Source organism: Narcine bancroftii, chromosome 14, assembly GCF_036971445.1.
Source record: "Narcine bancroftii isolate sNarBan1 chromosome 14, sNarBan1.hap1, whole genome shotgun sequence".
Taxonomy (NCBI): Eukaryota; Metazoa; Chordata; class Chondrichthyes; order Torpediniformes; family Narcinidae; genus Narcine; species Narcine bancroftii.
In genome coordinates this window covers 43,133,459-43,155,059 of record NC_091482.1, presented here as the reverse complement: position 1 = coordinate 43,155,059, position 21,601 = coordinate 43,133,459, and the positions used below count along the sequence as shown (strand labels likewise).

The following is a 21,601-nucleotide window of genomic DNA, read 5'->3' as shown; positions in this document are numbered from 1 at the left end:
TATTAACATGTCCAATTAATGTAACTGAAAGAGGTGACCACTGTGCCAAGGACTTCTTAACATGACTCATTAAGGTAAGAAAATTTTCTTTAAACAAATTATTGAATTTCTTAGTAACAGTTGAACTGATGTTCAACTATAACTGATGTTCAACTAGTTGAACCTAGATAGTTGAGCTGACTTTTAACTATTTTAAAAGAAATAGAGAAATCCTTTTTTGATTCTTTGGATTCTATCATATATTCTTTTATATGGAAAAAATGTGTCCCTGACTTAACAAAAGATTTCCTTCAAATTATTTTTTAAAATGGGGGCATTACCTAACTTTAGGTTTTATTATTGGGGCAGCTTCAAGATGGATGAATCTAGAAATTAAATCCACCAAAATTATTCTCTTCTTTTGATACTTGAAGCACCTTTACCTTTTCTGGCCTCCAAACTAACTGACAATTTTGTTGTTAGACATGCATTGAGAATCTGGTTTAAATTTAGGAAACATTTTGCGTATCATAGATTCTTATTAATTAGTCCTATTGTCGGTAATTCCTTTTTTTAACCTTCGGTTCGAGATATCGGTTATCATTATTGGTCAAATTTCAGGTATCCAATCCTTTTTAGATACTTTTACTGACCAAAATCTTGTCTCTTTTGAACAATTATCCACTAAATTTACAATATCTAGATACCACTTCTTTCATTAATTTGAAATCTCTAATTTTGAAGCTCCCTGAAGATCTAGAACCTAATATGATAGATTGATAATTTTCAACCTAATTATAAAGGGATGTAATCTGGCTTTTATGAATTATTTCTAAATTCTCGGCGTAGTTCCCTGGACAGAATTAAAAAGCTATGGGAACAAAGTTTTGAACAGCCATTTTCTGAAACTACATGGAATTCTAATTTGAAACAAGTGCATTCATTTCTCCTTGTGCTCGACACTCAATATTACAGGCCCACTATTCCAACATTCAACTGGAAAATTTTTATTCTAATCTCTCTTCTAAATGTGATAAATGTATAGCTGAAGAAGGTTCACTGGATCATATATTCTGGTCATGTCCTTCTCTTTCCAATTTTTGGGAAGGGGTATTTCATATCTTGTCTTTAGTTCTTAACATTAATGCTCTCTTTGGAATAAGTGGGCCAACTGGTGTTTGATATTGAATGCATCACAATCCCATGTCATTGCCCTCCCTTCACTTATCGCTAGAAGGGCCATTTTAATGAGATGGAAAGACACTGTCCCTCCCACTCACACTCAGTGGTTGTCCGATATGTCTAACTTTGGAAAAGATTAGATGCTCTACACTGAAATGAATTTTAATTTTGTTTTTTTTAATCGAGTTCTTTTCTCAATTATTTTCAAAATTTGTAAGTTTCTGGTTTATGGTTACCTTATTTTTTTATTATTATCAGTGGTGGTCTGTCCGTGTTAAACCAATAGCCTCTGTAGGGTGGGGTTAGATAAGTAAAATAGTAGTTTAATGTTTTTTTCCATTTCTTTTTTATGTAAAATAGGTTACAATACCATCTGTATTATTCTAAGATTTGTTAATATTCTATTTTATTCTCATGTACCTATGTAACATTTATTCGATGAAACAAATAAAAATATTGAAAGAGAAAGAGTTATGGTTAAGGACTGATAAAATAAACATTCTGGAGAATGATGTCAGTCTAATCTTATAAAGTGACATCTTAATACCTTGAACATAAATATAACCACACCACACCATAGCTGCTGGAGACTGGCTTATGTGAACCAGGAATCTGGGACAAGAAGGCCTCCCAAAGGGCCCTGGATGCTGAACACTTCCTCATCATGTTGGAGGTTTGGATCTGAGCTCAGGTTGCCAATGGTTTGAATTAAACTGGAGGCTGTGTGGCTGCAGGGGCAGCGGATTCACTGGCGGCGAATCCACAGACACTCGGTGACTCTGGGGGACTCTCTTTTAATTCTTTTTCTCTGGCTGTAAGGGGTTGCCAGGCAATGCTAATAGTTTATATGACAGAAGCTAATGACAGATTAAAGGCATTTTTGTATAATATTATATTTCTGTTTATTACATGACAATAAATAGTACTGGATCTGAAGCACCTTTGCGTGTTGCATAGTGGAAGTCAGGTTTGCCTCTCTTTATCTAAGTCCATGAAATATCATGTCAAGACTCTTGGCACTAAATTTACAATATCTAGATACCACTTCTTTCCTTAATTTGAATTCTCTAATTTTGAAGTTCCCTGAAGATCTAGAACCTAATATGTTAGATTGATAATTTTCAACATTATCTAAATAGTTATGAGAATGCAAAATAAATAGAGGGAAAGTTATAAATGCCTAACATGTAATGACTGATAAAACATCACGATTGTGGGAATCCCACTGTTAAACCCACGCTGAGATCATGAAAGTGACAGCTGTGGGTTTTTTTAATTTAATTTAAAAAAAATTTAACATACCGCAATGGTTACAGGCCATTTTGGCCCACGCGTCCATGCCGCCCAATTACACCCAATTGACCTACAACCCCCGGAATGTTTCAAGCAAATGGAAGAAGCCACAGTCCCCGGGTAAAACCCACACACAGGCACATCACAGATGTCTGAGAAAATCTATTTAATGCCTATTACCTACATTGGTTTACTTTTAAGATACTTGTATTCCTAGTTCTGCCTCTAAATAAGTTACTAAGGCACCTCTTATAAGAAACAATTTAAAAGATTATAAATACATATATATTCTAATACTGTACTTATTCAATTTAATACTTTTAATCAACTCCAATCGAGTATGTATACATTGGTGTTGAGAGTTACTGTATGTTTCAGTGATATTCATGAGTGGTATTTTTTAATAAAACAATGAGGAGCAGTGAAATAGTGTTAGACCAAGAATATAAATTCAGGGGATGCACTGGTGCACCATAACTTGAAAGGCAGGATGCCTACGTTCCCTTTCATATAATGTAGGAGTATTGATCCAGAATACTCCAGACATTGATAATGGAGATACCTATATTGGAAGAGACATAAAAAATAAAATGGATGCCACCCAGGCTTTAAAACCAACTCACACCTCCAGTAATATACAATTAATTTGAATGCATTAATATTCAGCTTTTTCCACATGGTTTTGGTTTTAGTCTTTCTGTGATGAAAAGATCAATAAAGTAGAAAACATGCTCTGCATCCTGAAGTACTATTTAAGGTAAATATCATGAGAAAAGATAAAACTCCACTCAGTCTGCTTCCAGTCTACCTGTTTATAAGGTAGTTCAGTAACTCTTTTCAGATTAATTTATTTGCCACAGCCATAAATGGGTCATCATCCCCAACATCCTTTGAATTGATTACCTTCTCTGCTTTAATATAATTATTTCTAGAGTGAAACTGTTTTCCCGTTATCTATTGTAAAATTTTCTTTTTACCATAATTCACCCATGCACAAGTGATTGTGAACTTTTTACTTCAAAGCTCATTCCTCATCATTGCCGGACCTAGTTCCACCTTGAAGAGTTGTAGGAGAAACATGGAAGGTGTGGGAGGTGACTAAATATCCCAGGTGTTGCAGGGAGTTGCCAGCAACCCTGACAGAACTGTGAAAGAAAGTTCATGCAGAAAGGTTGACACTAACTTGAACATTGTTGGCAAACGGAAGCTTGAACCTAATTATTTGTGATCAGTGAGTCGTGGCCTTAACTGTCGTCAAGGACAATAACAAAGGTTAATGTCTAGTGACTCTTTTCCTTTATTGTTGCTTGAAGGATATCAGAATCCTGATGTTGTCTCTGATTCATTCAAACAAATCCATATTAAAGTTGAGTTGTTTCCGGAATTTATTAAACATTGTTAATGTTATAATCAGTTGTTATATATTGTTACAACCCATTAAACATTGTTAGCTAGTGTTAAATATTTGTTAGGTGGTCAATAAAAATTGTTGGAACAATCTGATTCCTTTTATTTAGAGATACAAAGGAACTAAACCTAAGCATCTTTATCTCTTTAGCAAACAAAGAAAAGCTAGCTAACCTTGAAACAAAGATGTTGCTAGGAGACAGCAGAAATATATATAAACAACATCTTTAAAGCTACAAACAGAATTTGCTTGCTAGTATGAAATACATTTTAACCCTTTTAATGCCGGCCATTAATTATTATGAATTACCACCACAAAAGAAAATAAAAGTTAATTATCAAAGCTTTCTGCCTCTTGAAAAAGACAATTTTGGTAATTAGCCTGCTTAGAAAGCCAGTTTTAGTCTTTTTAAAAAATATTTTATTTTTGATTTTTCTATAAATATGCATAGAAAAACTATACATATATGTGTGTGTGTACATATAAATATATATAAAAACTTTTTCTTTACAATAAACAAACAAAAAAATCTCTCCCCCTCCTTCATAGTATAAATCCACACAGTCAGGCCTCACATTTATGTTGACCATCAAAAATTCTTTATGTGGAAGTCTCTTGCATTTATACTACAAGCAGCATTTATTATTATCCTTTTTAATTATTCTTTTTATAATTACAATTGGGCCCCTATCTGGTTCAAATATAGCTGCCATATCTTAATAAATATTTCATATTTGTTCTTTAAGTTGTATGTAATTTTTTTCCCATAGGTGTTCAGCTATCCATCTCAGCAGTCCATTTCTTAGCCACTGCTAAGGCTATTTTAATAAATGAAATTTGGAATTTAGTTAGTTTATTACTTATTTCAATGAAGTTGCCCAAAAGATAAACCTCCAGGTCACCTGTGAAGGCCACCTCTGTTATTTTTGTTAATATTTGAGTAATATCCTGCAGGAAAGGTTCCACCTTTACACACGACCACGTAGCATGTAAAAATGTTCCTGTTTCTGTCTCACACCCAAAACACATCTCTGATATTGCAGATTTTGTTTCATGCAACTTCTATGGTGTGAGATATAATTGGTGTAGGATACTATATTGCACTAATCTGTATCTTGCATTAATAATTGATGCCATGCTATCCAAACACCAATCAGACCAGCAGCTTTCCATTATTGCAACACCTAGATCCGACTCCCATCTCTCTCTTTATCTCCAAACCTAGTTTTGCACTTTCATTCTGGAGAGCGTAGGATAACTTTAGGTGTGTTCCATCAGCTGAATTGTTCATTCCATTTTGCTAGTTTTAGTCTTGATCTGCACATGATGTATGTTACGAGTCCAGAGGATCCCAAAACCCAGCACAAATAGACATTCACCATGACAAATGGTTACTTAAACAAAAGTTGCTTTTAATTATCTTTGAACATGAAAATAGAATTAAACTTTAACTTATCTCTATGGACTCACTTAACCTACTTAACCCCCTTCTAATTCTAAGCGCACATGTGTGTAAGTTCCAAAAAGTTATTTGGTTCACAGTCCAATCTCGCTGGCTGCAGGCAATTCTTATACTGTGCACAGAATTTAACGTTAATAAAGTTCACCAGGCTTTGGTGCTTAACAGGTAAGTGGTTACCACTCAGGAAGGTTCTTGTTGGTTTTCAGAGAGAGTTTTCTTATTCCAGGTCATCCACAACTGATTCCTTTTTAATCAGCCACTCCTGACGAAACCTGCCCCCTTCAAGGTTCTCCAGATGATAACCTCTTTCTTTCAGGTTACCAGAGTTCCTTTCTGTTTCTCCTATTCCAAGGGAAACACCGGACAGCCAGTCCTCTCCTCCGGCATGAACCACAAGGGCTTTGACCAGGCCATCTTCCAAAAGCTTGTCAGCTTGTCCTGTCCAAATCCCAGCTACTACCTGCTGGCTATAACACTCTGGAACCAATGCCTGTCTCTCCTCTCTCTCTCTCTCTCTCTCTCTCTCCCTCCAACTCTGAGAGCAAAGCCTCTTTTTTTCCTCATCTCTGCCTGCAAAGATCACATGACCTTCAAGACAGTAAATGCTCTTTTCCAGACAGAGCTGCTACTGTCTGTGGTTATATTTGTTGCCTTTTGCAAACAACACTCTATTATTGAAGTCTGTGAGCACTCTGCAAAAACTCGGTGTTTTAAAGTGTTTGTGTGTGACCTGCACTGACAAATTTTTCCCAATTTATCTCCCAAAATACATCTATATACTCTGTCACAATGTACAAGTCCTCTTTTGTCGTGGATGGTGTCAACAATCTTCCCATCAAGCTGGAATTTTGAGGCACTGAATAATCCAAGACCATTTTTGTCACTCCTGCAACAATGGAAGATTTTCTTTCACCCATCCTTTCCAGAACAAATCCGATATAAATTCCACCTACAATGAGCATGTATGTCTTCCTTTTGAAACTGCCTGGTTTAGTCTCAAGAAGCAAAAGGTGATCATTTGGATGACTGTTGAGCTAGCTTAACTTCACTGTGATATAGAGGGGCTTGGGAGATAAATTGGGGAGGTTTGTTAGAAGTCACTTTAAAACACAGAATTTTTGCAGGAGTTTTACAGAGTGCTCACAGACTCATGATGGTCTGTTTGCAAATAGCAACAATGTAGCAACAAGCGGGGCAGCTTTGTCTGAAAAACAGTTTGTTGTCTGGAAGAGCATGTGATCTTTGCAGGGAGAAGCAGAACAGCTTTGCTTTCAGAATGGGAGGGAGTGAGAGAGAGGAGAGACAGCAACTTTGGTTCCAGAGGGACAAGCTGGCAAGCTTTTGGAATACGGCCTGGTCAAAACCCTTGTGGTTCATGCAGGAGGAGAGGACTGGCTGTCCGGTGTTTCCCTTGGAATAGGAGAAACAGAAAGAAACTTTGTGGTGGGCTGAAAGAAAGAGATTATCATCTGGAGAACTCTGAAAGGGGGCGTTTCATCAGCAAGACCCTGGAGTGGCTGTCTTGGAATGCGAAAACTCTTTCTCTGAAAACCAACAAGAACCCTCCTGAGTCGTAACCATTTACCTGTTAAGCACCAAAGCCTGGTGAACTTTATTAATGCTAAATTCTGTGCACAGTACAAGAATTGCCTGCAACCAGTGAGATTGAACTGTGAATCAAATAACTTTTCTAAACATATATACACATTACACACACGTGCGCTTAGAATTAGAGGGGAGTTAAGTAGGTTAAGTAAGTTAATAGAGATAAGTTAGAGTTTGAATCTGTTTTCATGTTCAAAGAAAATTAAAAGCAACTTTTGTTTAAATAACACTTTGTCGTGGTGCATATCTATTGCTGCTGGGTTTTGAGGTCCTCTGGACTCTGTAACAATGGTAGTGGCAGCATTCCAGAGAGATGGTGATGTGGTGGGACATGATGGTATTAAGAAGAAGAAGGTGGGAGATATAAAGACAGATAAATTGTCATGGTCCAATGGGATGTGTCCTAGGCAGCTTTGGGAGACACGAGAGGAGATTGCTGGGGTCCTGACAGGCATTCTTCATCGGGTATGAGGAGAGACTGGACAGGCTGTGATAACTTTTCCTGGAACATTGGAGGTTGAGAGATAACTTGATGGAGAGATTTAAAATTAGGGTAGATATCAGAATCTTTATCCCATGTCAGGATATCAAAAAGCAGGTTTAAGGAGACATTTTTAAGGAAATTTAAGGGGAATGACTTTTTTCAGGCAAAGACTGTTTGATATCTGGAACTTGCTGCCAGAGGAGGTGGTGGAATTGGAAACACTCACTACATTTGAGAGACATTCAGACAGGAACTTAAATAGGTGAGATATTGAAGGATGCAGACAGAGGCTGCAAATGGAATTTGTGTCAAGGGGTAACTAGGCTGGCATGTACATTGTGGGCTGAAGGGCCTGTTGCACAACTCTAACTCCGTGGCATGATCAATGAGGAACAATGGCAAGGCCACAGTTTTTGAAGGAGAAGGAGGAATGAAAAGAAATAATGATAGGATGATTGGAATGTAAGCTGCGGAGCTCTCCATTTTAACGAGACTGATGTGGCACAGACTTTAAATAGATTAATAACAGGACTGTGAATGTGAAGCTAAATGGACCAGGCTGGGTTACATAGTTCATCTTCATCCTTTCATAATCTTAGACAATCTTCTTCACTGCCCACTATACCACCAATTCTGGTGTCACCTACAAACCTACTAAACAGGAGAACTACATGGCATCCAGATCCTCAATATAGATGACAAACAACAATGGACCCAGCATCAATCCCTGGTCACAGGCCTCCAATCTTGATAACAACACTCTATTCCCAACCTCCTTCTATTAATCCAACTTTGTATCCAATTGACCATCTTACCCTGGATTTCAAATGATCTAACCTTCTGGTCTAACCAACATGCAGGACCTTGTCAAAGTTATATCCACCATCTACTGACCTGCCTTATAAATATTCTTGATCACCTCCTGAAAGAATGCAATTGAATTCTTGAGACAGGATCTCCCACTGGCAAAGCCACACTGACTATCCCTCATCAGTTCTTACCTTTCCAAATGCATGTTGATCCTGATTCCAGTAACTTACCCATGTCTGATGTTAAGATCACCAACCCATAGTTCCTCGCTTGTCCTTCCTTGCAGTTTTTTTTAAATAAAGGGACATTTTCCACCCTCCAGTCTTTTGGAAATCTAGCCATGCCAAATGATGAAATAAATATTTCTGCCAGGGCTCTTAGCTTCCCACTATATTGAGTTCAACTCCATTATCATTTGACTTTATATACAATCAGATGAAGCAGCGTTTCTCTGGAGTCAAGACCACGGCGCATACAACACATGCACGATGCACAGCACATAATAATCACATTTATATATAAAGATATAATTTAAAATAAACGGGTCTAAATATTTTGGAATGATTTACTTGGTTACAGGACACTGTTCATCAATCTCACAGTCTGCAGGAAGAAGCTGATTCGCAGCCTGGAAGTCCTTATTTTGATGCTCTTGCAAGAAATACTTGTTTAGGGCCTCACACATCACTAATGAATCTACACAGAGAGGTAGGGTCTTATTGATCTTTAGGGGCCCTATTTTGTCCCCAGTTATTCCTTTGCCCCTAACAAACTAAGAAACACTCCTTAATGTTATCTACCAGAGGCACCTCATATCCCTTCTCTGCCCTCTCAATGATCTCTTGAAAGATTAGCCCTACCCCAATACAGGAGCCTAACTTATCCAAATTCTTGGGTTATTTTTAATATTTTATTTATGATTTTTCCAAACTCAGACAGTTCCAATAATTCACAGTACAACAATCACGTTCGTCAAGTACATTTCTTCTACTGTCTGGTTTTATCCCTTCTCCCCCACAATACAAAATAACAAAAAAGAGCCCATGAACCGTTTAAATAAAGAAGCTCAACTTACATGAAAAAGCAAAAATGCTTATTTAACATATAAAACAAGACACCACTGATCAAGAAAAAATAACAAATTTAAAAAAAGGAAAACACATTAACCACAGGGTCTATTGGAGCACAACGCCTGTCGTCCGGGTCCCTTACCTTCATCTCAACTGCCTAACTGGAATGGAACCCCACATCAGCCCCCCAGGAGAGGAAGGGTGGTGGGTAGGGACAGGCAGCAAAGCACAGGGGACTGCACTATATCCTTGCATTGATCCAAATTCTTGTTTACATACTGTCAGGTCTGATGGGTGACTCTTCCAGAGTTGGCGTGTTCATCTGCTGCACTGGCAGTATGTTGGTGGACACTGGCTGAAATGAGATCTTCTCTTTATTTGCCACTGCAAAGCCTCAGGGTAACCTTGGCATTAACCACTGTGGTAAACCACTGTTATGCTGTGATTGGCTACTGCCGGTGGGAGACGTCTCCCGAGGCCATTCCTACCCATTACCCCTCTGCATGCCCCCTCTCCTCCTGCTATGATCAGTCGATGTTTGGTTGTTGATCCAGTCTATAGTCAATAAAAGCCTATCAGTTTCACAACCTCAGTCTTTTGTGGTAATTGATAGTGAATCAATTTTATTGACTATATTTTTCAAAGAAAATGGAGCAATACCTGAAACCAGAAAGTCTCAACGTAGACCTTGGATCCTCTGATGCCCCAAACACAATTGAACTCTGGCTACGTTGCTCTGAGAACTTCCTGATGGTGATCGTGAACATGGTTAGCATGGACAAGGATAGACTGAAACTCCTTACGAGTCGGACCCCTGTCTTTCCAATAATCAACAACGGCAAATCGAATGCAGAGGCCATGAGTACAATGAAGGTCCAATGTCTCCCCTTTAAACTCCCTCAACTGTATGTGGCAACGAATTCCACAAATCAATGACCCTTTGGCTAAAGAAATTTCTCCTCATCTCTATTTTAAATGGGTACTTTCTAATTCTAAGACTGGGCCCTTTTGTCCTGGATTCACCCACCAAGGGAAACATCTTATTCATATCTACTCTGTCTAATCCTTTCAGCATTTAAAATGTCTCTATGTGGTCCCCTATCATTCTTCTATACTCCAATGAATACAGTCCAAGAGCCAATAAACACTACTCATGTTAGCCCTTGTATTCCAGGAACCATCCTGGGTAAATCTTCTCTTACTCTCTCCAACATTACATCCCTTCTAAGATAAGGGGTCCAAAACTGCACACAGTTCTCCAAATGAGGTCTCACCTGTGTCCAATAGAGCCTCATCAACACCTACTTACTCCTGTACACTATTTCTCTTGAAATGAACACCAACGTAGCATTCACTTTCTTTACTGCCTATTCAACCTGGAAATTAACCTTTAGGTTATTCTGCACGAGGACCCCCATGTCCCTTTGCACTTCCAAATTTTGAATGTTCTCCCCATCTAAATAATAATCTTTCTGTTTATTTCCTCTTCCAAAATGTACAACTGTACATTCCTCAACATTGTATCTCATCTGCTATTTCTTCACCCACTCTCCAAAACTGTACAAGTCTCTCTGCAACCTTTCGGTTTCTTCAACACTTCCTACTCCACCACCTGTCTTGGTATCATCTGCAAACTTCAGCACAAAACCATTCAATCCATAATCTAAATCATCAATATACATTGTTAAAAGAAGCAGCCCCAACACCGATCCCTGCAGAACACTACTAGTAACCAACAACCAACCAGAACAGAATCCCTTTATTCCCACCCTTTGCTTTCTGCCTATCAGCCAATGCTCCACCCAATCTAATATCTTTCCTGTAATTCCATGGGTCTCATCTTATTAACCAGCCTCTTATGCAGCACCTTATCGAAGGCCTTTTGAAAATCCAAATACACAACATCCACAGGCTCTCCTTTGTCCATCCTACTTGAGATTTCCTCAAAAAATACCAATAGTTTGGTCAAGCAGGATCTTCCCTTCATGAATCCATACTGGCTTGGACCTATTTTGCCATGCACCTTGAGGTATTTCATAATCACCAATGTTGGACTAATAGGCCTATAATTTCCTTTATCTCCCTTTCAGCTTTCTTAAACAGTGGAACTACATTCCCGACCTTCCAATCCTCCAGAACTATGCCAGAATCTATTGATTTCTGGAAAACCATTTCCAATGCCTTCACAATCTCCAAAGCCACCTCCTTCAGAACTGTGTGTGCACCGTATTTGGTCCGGAAAACTTATCTATCCTTAGTCCATTCAGCTTAGTAAGCACTATTTGTTTAGTAATCCTGACTGTACTTAATTCTATTCCCTGAGTCCTCTGACTATCAGGTATATAGCTATTGTTTTCCTCAGTGAAGGCTGATGCAAAATACTCATTTAGTTCTTCTGCCATCTCCCTGTTACCCATTACAATTTCTCCAGCATCATTCTCAATCAGTTCTAGATCTACCCGTGTCTCTCTTTTACTCTTCATATATTTTTAAAATTTCTTAGTATCCTTTTGTCTGTTATTTGCAAACTTCCTTTCATAATTTGTCTTTTCGTTACTAATGACTTTCTTTCTCTCTTTCTGTAATTTTTTAAACATTTCCCAGTCCTCTGTTTCCCACTAATTTTTGCTTCCTTGTCTGCCCTCCCACTTGCTTTTATTTTAACTTTGACCTCTCTTGTTAGCCACATTTGTGCCATTTTTCCATTCATAACTTTTTTCTCTTGGAATATATCTATCCTGCACTTTCTTTATTTCTTGTTGAAATATCATCCAATTCTACTCGGCCATCCCTCCATCTAGCTTACCTTTCCAGTCAACTTGGGCCAGATCCTCTCTCATATCTCTGTAATTTCTTTTGTTCCACTGAAATATTGACACATCTGATACCAGTTTTTCCTTTTCAAATTTGAAACTGAACTCAATCATATTATGATCACTACTTCCTATGGGTTCCATCACCTTCAATTTTCAATCACCTCAGGTTCATTACACATCACCCAATCCAAAAATGTCGATCCCCTGGTGGTCTTATCGACAAGCTGCTCCAAAAAGCCATCCTGTAGGCATTCTACAAACTCCCTCTCCTGGGATCCAGAACTGTCCTGACTTTCCCAATCCTCTTTCATGTTAAATTTCCCATAATTATTTTGACATTTTCCTTCTGACATGCTTTTTTATTTCCAGCTGAAACTCGTATCCACTTCCTGGCTGCGGTTTGGGGGCCTGTATATAACTGCTAATAGGGTTCCTTTACCCTTGCCATTTCTTAACTCAACCCATAAAGATTCTACCCCATCTGACCCTATGTCCCTTCTTCCTTGTGATTTAATATCATTGGTAACTATCAGGGCCACGCCATCCCCTATACCTACCTGCCTATCTTTCCTGTACAAATGATTCCTGGTTCTCATTATTAACAACAAACTATTGTTTGTTCTGCTTCTGATTTCACAGTGAAGTGATTTATTTTGGGAAGTTAAATGTGGTCATGGCTGACACAGTAATTATATAGCACTGGGGAGTGCTATATAATAGAGAGCCAAGGTCCCTGAAAGTGGCCACAGAGGGAGACTCAGCAGTGAGGAAGGTGCATGGCATGCTGGCCTTGATCAGGGGTCCGCACCTGGAATGCTGTGTGCATCTTTGGTTACCATTCTATACGAAGGATATGGTCAAGCTGGCTAGGGCACAAAAGCTTCATAAGAGTTAGGGTTTGGGCCAGAGGGCTTGAGATCTGAGGAGACTGGATAGGCTGCGACAGCTTCCCAGAGCAAAGGGACCTGAGAGGTGACCTAATAAAGTTACTCCTCAGGTAGTGGAGTCTAAAATTAGAGGTCATAGTTTTAAGGTGTTTTAAGGTGAGAGCGGAAAGATTTAAAGGGGAGCTGCAGGGGCATGTTTTTCCACATAGAGGGTACGAGCTACCAGAAGAAGTGGTAGATGTGGGTACAATTATTGAGAAAACATTTGGATAGGTTCATAGATAGGAAAGATTTAGAGCAGCCATTCTCAATAGGGGCCCTACACCACCCCCCCCCCCCCACCCACAACCCCAGGGATGACAGCACATTTAAGAAAAAAGCTTGTTTTCTTTTCACCTCACGTAACAAAAATATTTTTTCTCGCAGTCGGTAGAAGTATGGAAGAAACCAAAACTCGACTGCTTCACAGGGAAGGCGCTCTGTAAAATTTGAGCAGAGCGTTAGGGGGCCATAGCTGAAAACAAGGCTGAGAATGGCTGGTTCAGATGGTTATGAGGCAAGCGCATGTAAATGGGATGAGCTCAGGAAGGGAACTTGGCCAGATGGAGAAAGGGTGCTGAGGGGCAAAGTGAGTTTCTTTGTATATGGAACCTCATCAGAAGCAGATCACGGATTTGAACTGCAGACCTTTAGATGCCTCATATTTCATTTTAACAGCAGTGAGGTCTGGAACAGGAGTCTTTAAAAGCATCAGTAAATGTGGGTGCTTGAGTGAGAATAGTTATTTAACTGTTGTCAATGAAAGGCGAAGAGAGAAGCTCATGTGGAGTGGCCACTGAGGAGTGGGCAGTGTGTGAGAGGGGCTCGTTGGGTCCAGAGGCCAGTGTGCAGGTGGGGCTCAGAGGATAGTGTGCGAGTGGGGTTTAGAGGAAGCAGGGCAGGTGATGGTGTACCTGTTGTGTGATGGTGTACCTGTTGTGTGATGGTGTACCTGTTGGAAAAAAGGCTTCTGTAAGAAGGCAGAGGTCAGAGCAGGTGAGGTCAAGTAAGGTATAGCCTGAGCAGTGAGAATGGCAGCCAGGGCAGTGGTGTGTGGGATGTGGGAAACCAGGGAGAGCACGTGTCCCTGATGAATGCACATGAAAGGTGGTCCCAGCTGCAGCTTCAGGAAACGCCAAATTCTGAAGACACTGTGATTGTAGTAAAAATACACCGAAACGCTGGAGCAACCCAGCTCGTCTTTTCAGCATCCATGAAAAGGAAAGATATATTACAGATGTTTCGGGCCTGAGCCCTTCTTCAAAGAATAAGCAGAATATCTCAGAATTCAGACAATGTTGGCTGGCGGAGAAACCCAAACCAACAGAAGATGTTATTTGGTTATGATAAGGGGAGAGGTGAGAATTTATCATGTTTGTGTGAAAGGAGAGAGGGAAAAAGAAGAGAGACAATTGGGAGATTCTGAAGAAGGTATCGAGACTTTAGATGGTGCAGTGCCTCCCAGAGATTAAGAAAGCTAAAGATTGAAGATTCCTTTTATTGTTATGTAATAATACATAAAAAGGCAACACATGAAATTTCCTTCTGCCTGAAAATAAAGAATCACTATGAGCATTTCCCAGCTCCCTTAAGGCAGGAACTAGGCAGAGTAAATTGTGAATAGACATACACGGGACAAAGCACAGAAGTAATATGGAGGATGTTTAGGGACCATTTGCGTGGGGTTCAGGATAGGTTTTCCCCACTGAAATGGAAAAAAATGGTAGGGTAAAGGAGCCATGGTTGACAAGAGAGGTGAGGTGGCTCATCAAGAAGAAGATGGAAGCATGCATAAGGTTAGGAAGCAAAAGTTAGGTGGTGTTCATGAGAATTATATGGTAGTCAGCAAGGAACAATGGAGTAATGTGCTGTAGTAATGTGTTGGAGAATGACAAATGCAGTGCCCTAGTTTACGAAAGGGAAAAGTATAGACCAGAGTCTTATGTGAGTGGTGGACAAACTATTGGGGAAGTTTCTTAGGGATGGGATTTAGAAGCATTTAGAAAAGTTTAGTCTTGTAGCAGAATTCAACAGGGATTTTATCTGAATTGTCTGAATTGACTTAGCTTTCTTAATCTCTGGGAGGCACTGCACCATCTAAAGTCTCGATACCTTCTTCAGAATCTCCCAATTGTTTGCAGAAAAAATAAATCCCCTATTTACCCGGCAATTGTTGTCAGGTAACTCAGGCAGTTGGATATGAAAAACTCAGATCAGCAGGAAGCTGATTGAGCAATATAGATCAAGTGATCCAGGGAACCTGTGACACAGAATGGCATTAATTTACTTCTACTCAGCAGCCTTGAGAGATAGTACTTTTTGACTGGAATTTCACACAGTACATGTAGCAGTGAGTAGGACATCTACAACTAATTAGTGTTTTCTTCTGCAGTCTTCTCAGACATAGTCAGCATGGCTCTGAAAGGAGCAGGTCACGTTTCACAAGCTTAATTGAGATTTTTGAGGAGGTGCCAAAAGAAATAGTTGAAGTGGTGGATCTGGAATATATAGATTTTAGTGAGGTGTTTAACAAGGTCCCCCATTGTAGGCTCATCTATAAAGTCATTGGCTTGCCTGTGAAAAGCAGAGGGTAGTAGTAGATGGACATATTCTGCCTGGAGGTCAGTGATTAGTGGTGCTTTGCAGAGGTCCGTTCTGGGAACCCTGCTCTTTGTGATTTTTGTAAATGATTTGGATGAAGAAGTGGAGGGTGGGTCAGTTAGTTTGCAAAAGATACAAAGATTGGAGTAGTTGTGGATAGTGACTTGTTGTAGGTTACAACAGGATACAGGCAGGATTCAGAGTTGTGTGGTGAAGTGGCAGACAGAGTTCAATCTGGATAAGTGTGAAGTGATGCACTTTGGAAGGTTGAACTTGAAGATGGAGCACATGGTGAATGGCAGGATCCTTAACAGTGTGGAGGAACAGAGAGATTTTGGGATCCAGATTCATACACCTCTCAACTTGCAATGCAAGTTGATAGGGTAGTTAAGAAGGCGTATCGTGTACTTGTCTTAATTAGGAGGGGGGGGATTAAGTTCAAGAGTCATGAAATAATGATGCAGCTCGGTAAAACTCAGGGTAGACCACACTTTCAATATTGCATTCAGTTCTTGTTAAATCGTTACAGGAAGGATGTGGATGCTATCGTGAGGGTGCAGAGGAGATTTACCAGGCTGTTGCTTGGATTGAAGAATACATCCTTATGAATCAAAGTTAAGAGAGTTAGGTCTTTTCTCTTTGAAGTGAAGAAGGATGAAAGCTGACTTAGTAGAGATATGTAAGATTATGAGGGGCCTAGACAGAGTGGACAGCAATACCAGAGGACATCTTTTAAGGATGGAAATTTAAGGATGTCCAAGATCAGTTTTTTTTTACACAGAGAGTGGTGTGTCCTTGGAATGCATTGCTGGGGGTGGGGGTGGAGGCTGAAACATTAGGGATGTTTAAAAGACTCTTAATTAGCCAAATGGATGTAAGGAAAATAGAGGATTAGGGATGCGAGTGAGGGAAGCGTCAAGTGCTGGTGAGTGGGTTAAAATCGATGGCACAACGTGGTGAGCTGAAGGGCTTGTAGAGGGCTGTAATATTCTGTGTTCTATGCTGACCAAGTTATTTTGGAATTTATCACTCTAGCAGACCACAAGCTGGGTTTCATATGTCAAAACATTCCTTGGGGGTCATCAGCATTGTGTTAACGCCCCTCCTGCACATTCAGCTTTTCTCACTCGTTAAGATTGCTATAAATAAACTGACTGTGATAACATGAAAGGTTCATCACTTAATTAATGGAAAATAACCATCATTATATAAAAGATCATTTTCATTTTTAATGAATAAAACAAATGTTTTAAAAATAATCTTACTGTAAATTAGTCTTGCTTTCAATAATCACCATCAATTAAATTAAGGAGAAAACTCTTGGAAACTGTACAAAAGCAAAAGGATGAGTGAAAAAAATCAAAACCTACCAGGGGTGTAGGTTAATGGGGTCGAAACTGGGTGGCATGGACTCGTGGGCTGAAATGGCCTTTTACTGTGTTGTATGTTGAAATGTAAAATTAAAAATCCCACCAATATCTTTTATCTTTTCCTCGATGTTCATCTTTTGAAGTACTGTATCTCAACACAGCGCTTCCTTCCCAGTACTTTGCTAACACTGGTATCCTACCGAACAATTGTCTGGCTGCACCATTGAGTGGTAAGGTAACTGCAAAACATGGGACCAGAATTCAATGCAGAGGATCAGTAAAACAGCTGAGAAGATCACAAGGAGTCCCCCTTTCCTCCACTGACAACATTCATCAGGAGTGTTGCTTTGCAGAGGTCCGTTCTGGGAACCCTGCTCTTTGTGATTTTTGTAAAGAACTAGAACCTCAGGGTTGTACTCTGACAATAAATCTGAAATTTTAACTTCGAATTAGGGAGGATCCTTTTCATCCTGCACACAGGATTTTGACCCACTACCATCAGGAAAGACATACAGGAGCATAATAATCATGATTGCCAGACTGGGAATAGCTTCTTCCTGTAGGCTGTGACTTTGATCAATGATATCCTGTAACTTTGGGTCTTTTATAAATGAAACAAATAAATTATTCTAAAATATTTATGTGTTTTACATTCCATTTTTATGTATATATGTGATTATTATATATGTGTGCGCACCGTGTTCCAGAGAAAAGCTGTTTTGTATTGCTTCAGAACAAGAATTCAGAAAAGAACAAGTCTCTGTCACCTGTTTCAATACATCCATCAGTAAAGGGATTAATAAGTCCAGAAATTCTTTATAAATTCAGAAGTAAAACCATCATCTCCTGGAGACTTCCCACTAGGCATGGATTGAGGTGTATCCATCACCTCTTTAACAGAAAATGAAGCATCTTAATCCTTGGTATCCTTATCCTTCAAAGAAGGAAAAGCTAAATCTGATAAAAAATTATCAGTTTTAGCTTCATCTTCCAACACTTCAGAGGTATACAATTTTTCATAAAATTTACGAAACATCATTAATTTCCTGAGGTTTATATGTAATCATTGAATCAAATCTAATAGTGTTTATTGTTCTTGAAGCTTTCTCCATTTTTAATTCCCAAGCTAAGACTTTATGAGTTCTCTCACCCAACTCATAATATCGCTGTTTAGTTCTCTGTAATAATTTCTCAAATTTATATTTGTAATGAATTATACCGAGATTTCTTAACTTCTGTTGATTTTCATTGTAAATCCTTTTCCAAAATTTATTTTAAAAAAAACTTTACTTATAGTATATAAATACAGAAATATATATATAAACCCCGTTATAATTCATCATTAATAAAATACAAAATGATAAGTTAGTACTCTACCCCTCCCCCCCACCCAACCACCCCACTACAAAAAAACCCATCCTACCCCTATCTCTACATAATAACGGAGCCTTTTATATACAAAAGTGAGTGCCTCTTTATTAGATAAAAAAATAGTTAACATATACTCAAGCCCATGTATTTTAAATGTGGTTCCCACATTTTAATAAAGAAAGAATAATTATTATGTAAACCACATGTTATTTTTTCTAAATAAGTACATGATTTCAATTCATTATGCCATCTTTGAATACTTATCTTTACATCATCCTTCCATGTTACATTTTCTTACCACAGCTAGAATCAAGCGAATAAATGCAATTTGAAATTTATCATATTTTAATCCCTCTTTTAAATCTGTCATAAATCCCAGTATAAAAAAATGAAGGATCAACTAATAGTGGAATATTGTACAAACGTTCTAAAAATTCTCTAATTTTCACCCAAAAACTTTGGATCTTTTCACAAGACCAAACTGAATATAAAAATGTCCCTTTTTGGATTCCACACCAAAAACATAAATCTGAGTCCTTAAAACCATATATTTTTAACTTTTCCGGTGTCAAATATAACTGATGTAAAAAATTATAATTAAACTATTTTTTTTCTTTCTTTGGCTTGGCTTCGCGGACGAAGATTTATGGAGGGGGTAAAAGTCCACGTCAGCTGCAGGCTCGTTTGTGGCTGACAAGTCCGATGCGGGACAGGCAGACACGGTTGCAGCGGTTGCAGGGGAAAATTGGTTGGTTGGGGTTGGGTGTTGGGTTTTTCCTCCTTTGCCTTTTGTCAGTGAGGTGGGCTCTGCGGTCTTCTTCAAAGGAGGTTGCTGCCCGCCAAATTGTGAGGCGCCAAGATGCACGGTTTGAGGCGATATCAGCCCACTGGCGGTGGTCAATGTGGCAGGCACCAAGAGATTTCTTTAGGCAGTCCTTGTACCTTTTCTTTGGTGCACCTCTGTCACGGTGGCCAGTGGAGAGCTCGCCATATAACACGATCTTGGGAAGGCGATGGTCCTCCATTCTGGAGACGTGACCCACCCAGCGCAGCTGGATCTTCAGCAGCGTGGACTCGATGCTGTCGACCTCTGCCATCTCGAGTACTTCGACGTTAGGGATGAAAGCGCTCCAATGAATGTTGAGGATGGAGCGGAGACAATGCTGGTGGAAGCGTTCTAGGAGCCATAGGTGATGCTGGTAGAGGACCCATGATTCGGAGCCGAACAGGAGTATGGGTATGACAATGGCTCTGTATACGCTTATCTTTGTGAGGTTTTTCAGTTGGTTGTTTTTCCAGACTCTTTTGTGTAGTCTTCCAAAGGTGCTATTTGCCTTGGCGAGTCTGTTGTCTATCTCGTTGTCGATCCTTGCATCTGATGAAATGGTGCAGCCGAGATAGGTAAACTGGTTGACCGTTTTGAGTTTTGTGTGCCCGATGGAGATGTGGGGGGGCTGGTAGTCATGGTGGGGAGCTGGCTGATGGAGGACCTCAGTTTTCTTCAGGCTGACTTCCAGGCCAAACATTTTGGCAGTTTCTGCAAAACAGGACGTCAAGCGCTGAAGAGCTGGCTCTGAATGGGCAACTAAAGCGGCATCGTCTGCAAAGAGTAGTTCACGGACAAGTTTCTCTTGTGTCTTGGTGTGAGCTTGCAGGCGCCTCAGATTGAAGAGACTGCCATCCGTGCGGTACCGGATGTAAACAGCATCTTCATTGTTGAGGTCTTTCATGGCTTGGTTCAGCATCACGCTGAAGAAGATTGAAAAGAGGGTTGGTGCGAGAACACAGCCTTGCTTCAGGCCATTGTTAAAGGAGATGGGTTCAGAGAGCTCATTGCTGTATCTGACCTGACCTTGTTGGTTTTCGTGCAGTTGGATAATCACGTTGAGGAACTTTGGGGGGCATCTAATGCGCTCTAGTATTTGCCAAAGCACTTTCCTGCTCACGGTGTCGAAGGCTTTGGTGAGGTCAACAAACTATATCTAGTTTAAACTATATTAAACTATATTAAACTATATCTCACATTAATCAACCTAGTTACAGTATCTTCACACATCTTTACCCAGTCTTCCTCCAATATAAAAAGTTGTAGTTCCTTCTCCCATTTATCTTTTATTTTAAAAACACTAAGTTTATTCATCTTTTCTTGCAATAAAGTATATATTTCTGATATAAAACCTTTTTTCAAGGATTCTGTAATTAACTTTTCAAACCTAGTCAAATTAGGAAGTTTAAGTTCCTGTCCAAGATTTTCTTTTAAAAATGCTCGCATTTGATAATAAGCAAATATTGGATTCAATGATATCCCAAATTTTTCTTGCAATTGAACAAAAGAAAGAAAAAAACCCTTCTCAAAAAAATCTCGCTCCGTTCAAAAACCTTTCAAATCCCAATCCTTTAAATATCGACTATCCATTGAAAATGGAATATTCCTATTTCTATAAATAGGGGTCTGTGCAGTAATTTTATCTTTAGTTCCAATCATATAATCTCTCTTATACCAAATTTCCAATAAATATTTAAGTACAGGTACATTATAAGTCTTTAAAAAATTCGGTCTCCATTTATATATAAAATAATTAACATTAGTCTCTGAAAGCTGTGACAATTCAACTTTAGCCCATATTGGAATTTGTTCAGTGTCTGACATTAGGTTAATAAATTTCAGTTGTGCTGTTTCATAATAATTCTGAAAATTTGGTAACTGAAGGACTCCTAAAGCATATTGCCAAACCAAATTTTGCAAAGAAACTCTAGATAATTTACTTTTCCATAAAAATAGACAAACTGCAGCATTCAATTCTTTAAAAAAAGCCTTTGGTAGAAAACAAGGAATGGATTGAAAAAGATACTGTGTACAAGGAAATATTCATTTTGATACAATTCACCCATCCCATTAAAGTTAAAGGTAAGTGTTTCCACTTCAAATCTGCCTTAATTTTTTTCAATAAAGGTATATAATTCAATTGATACAACTGTCGATACTCCACATTTACTATCACTCCCAAATACTTTATCTTATCAGACCAACGGAATTGAGTAATCTGTTTACAATCTGAATAATCTTCATTTGAGACTGGTAATAATTCACTTTTATCCCAATTAACTTTATATCCAGACATTTTTCCATACATTTCCAAACATTTCTGCAAATGTACTAAGGATTCTTTAGGATTTGTTAAATATATTAACACATCATCAGCAAATAAATTAATTTTATATTC

General features: G+C 38.9%; 1 protein-coding gene across 3 annotated transcripts in view; it reads right to left on the bottom strand.

Annotated features, from left to right (window-relative positions):
* The window catches only part of LOC138749470 (protein unc-13 homolog C-like), an 877,967-nt gene that overhangs the window by 124,896 nt on the left and 731,470 nt on the right, over window positions 1-21,601 (bottom strand). The window lies entirely within an intron of this gene.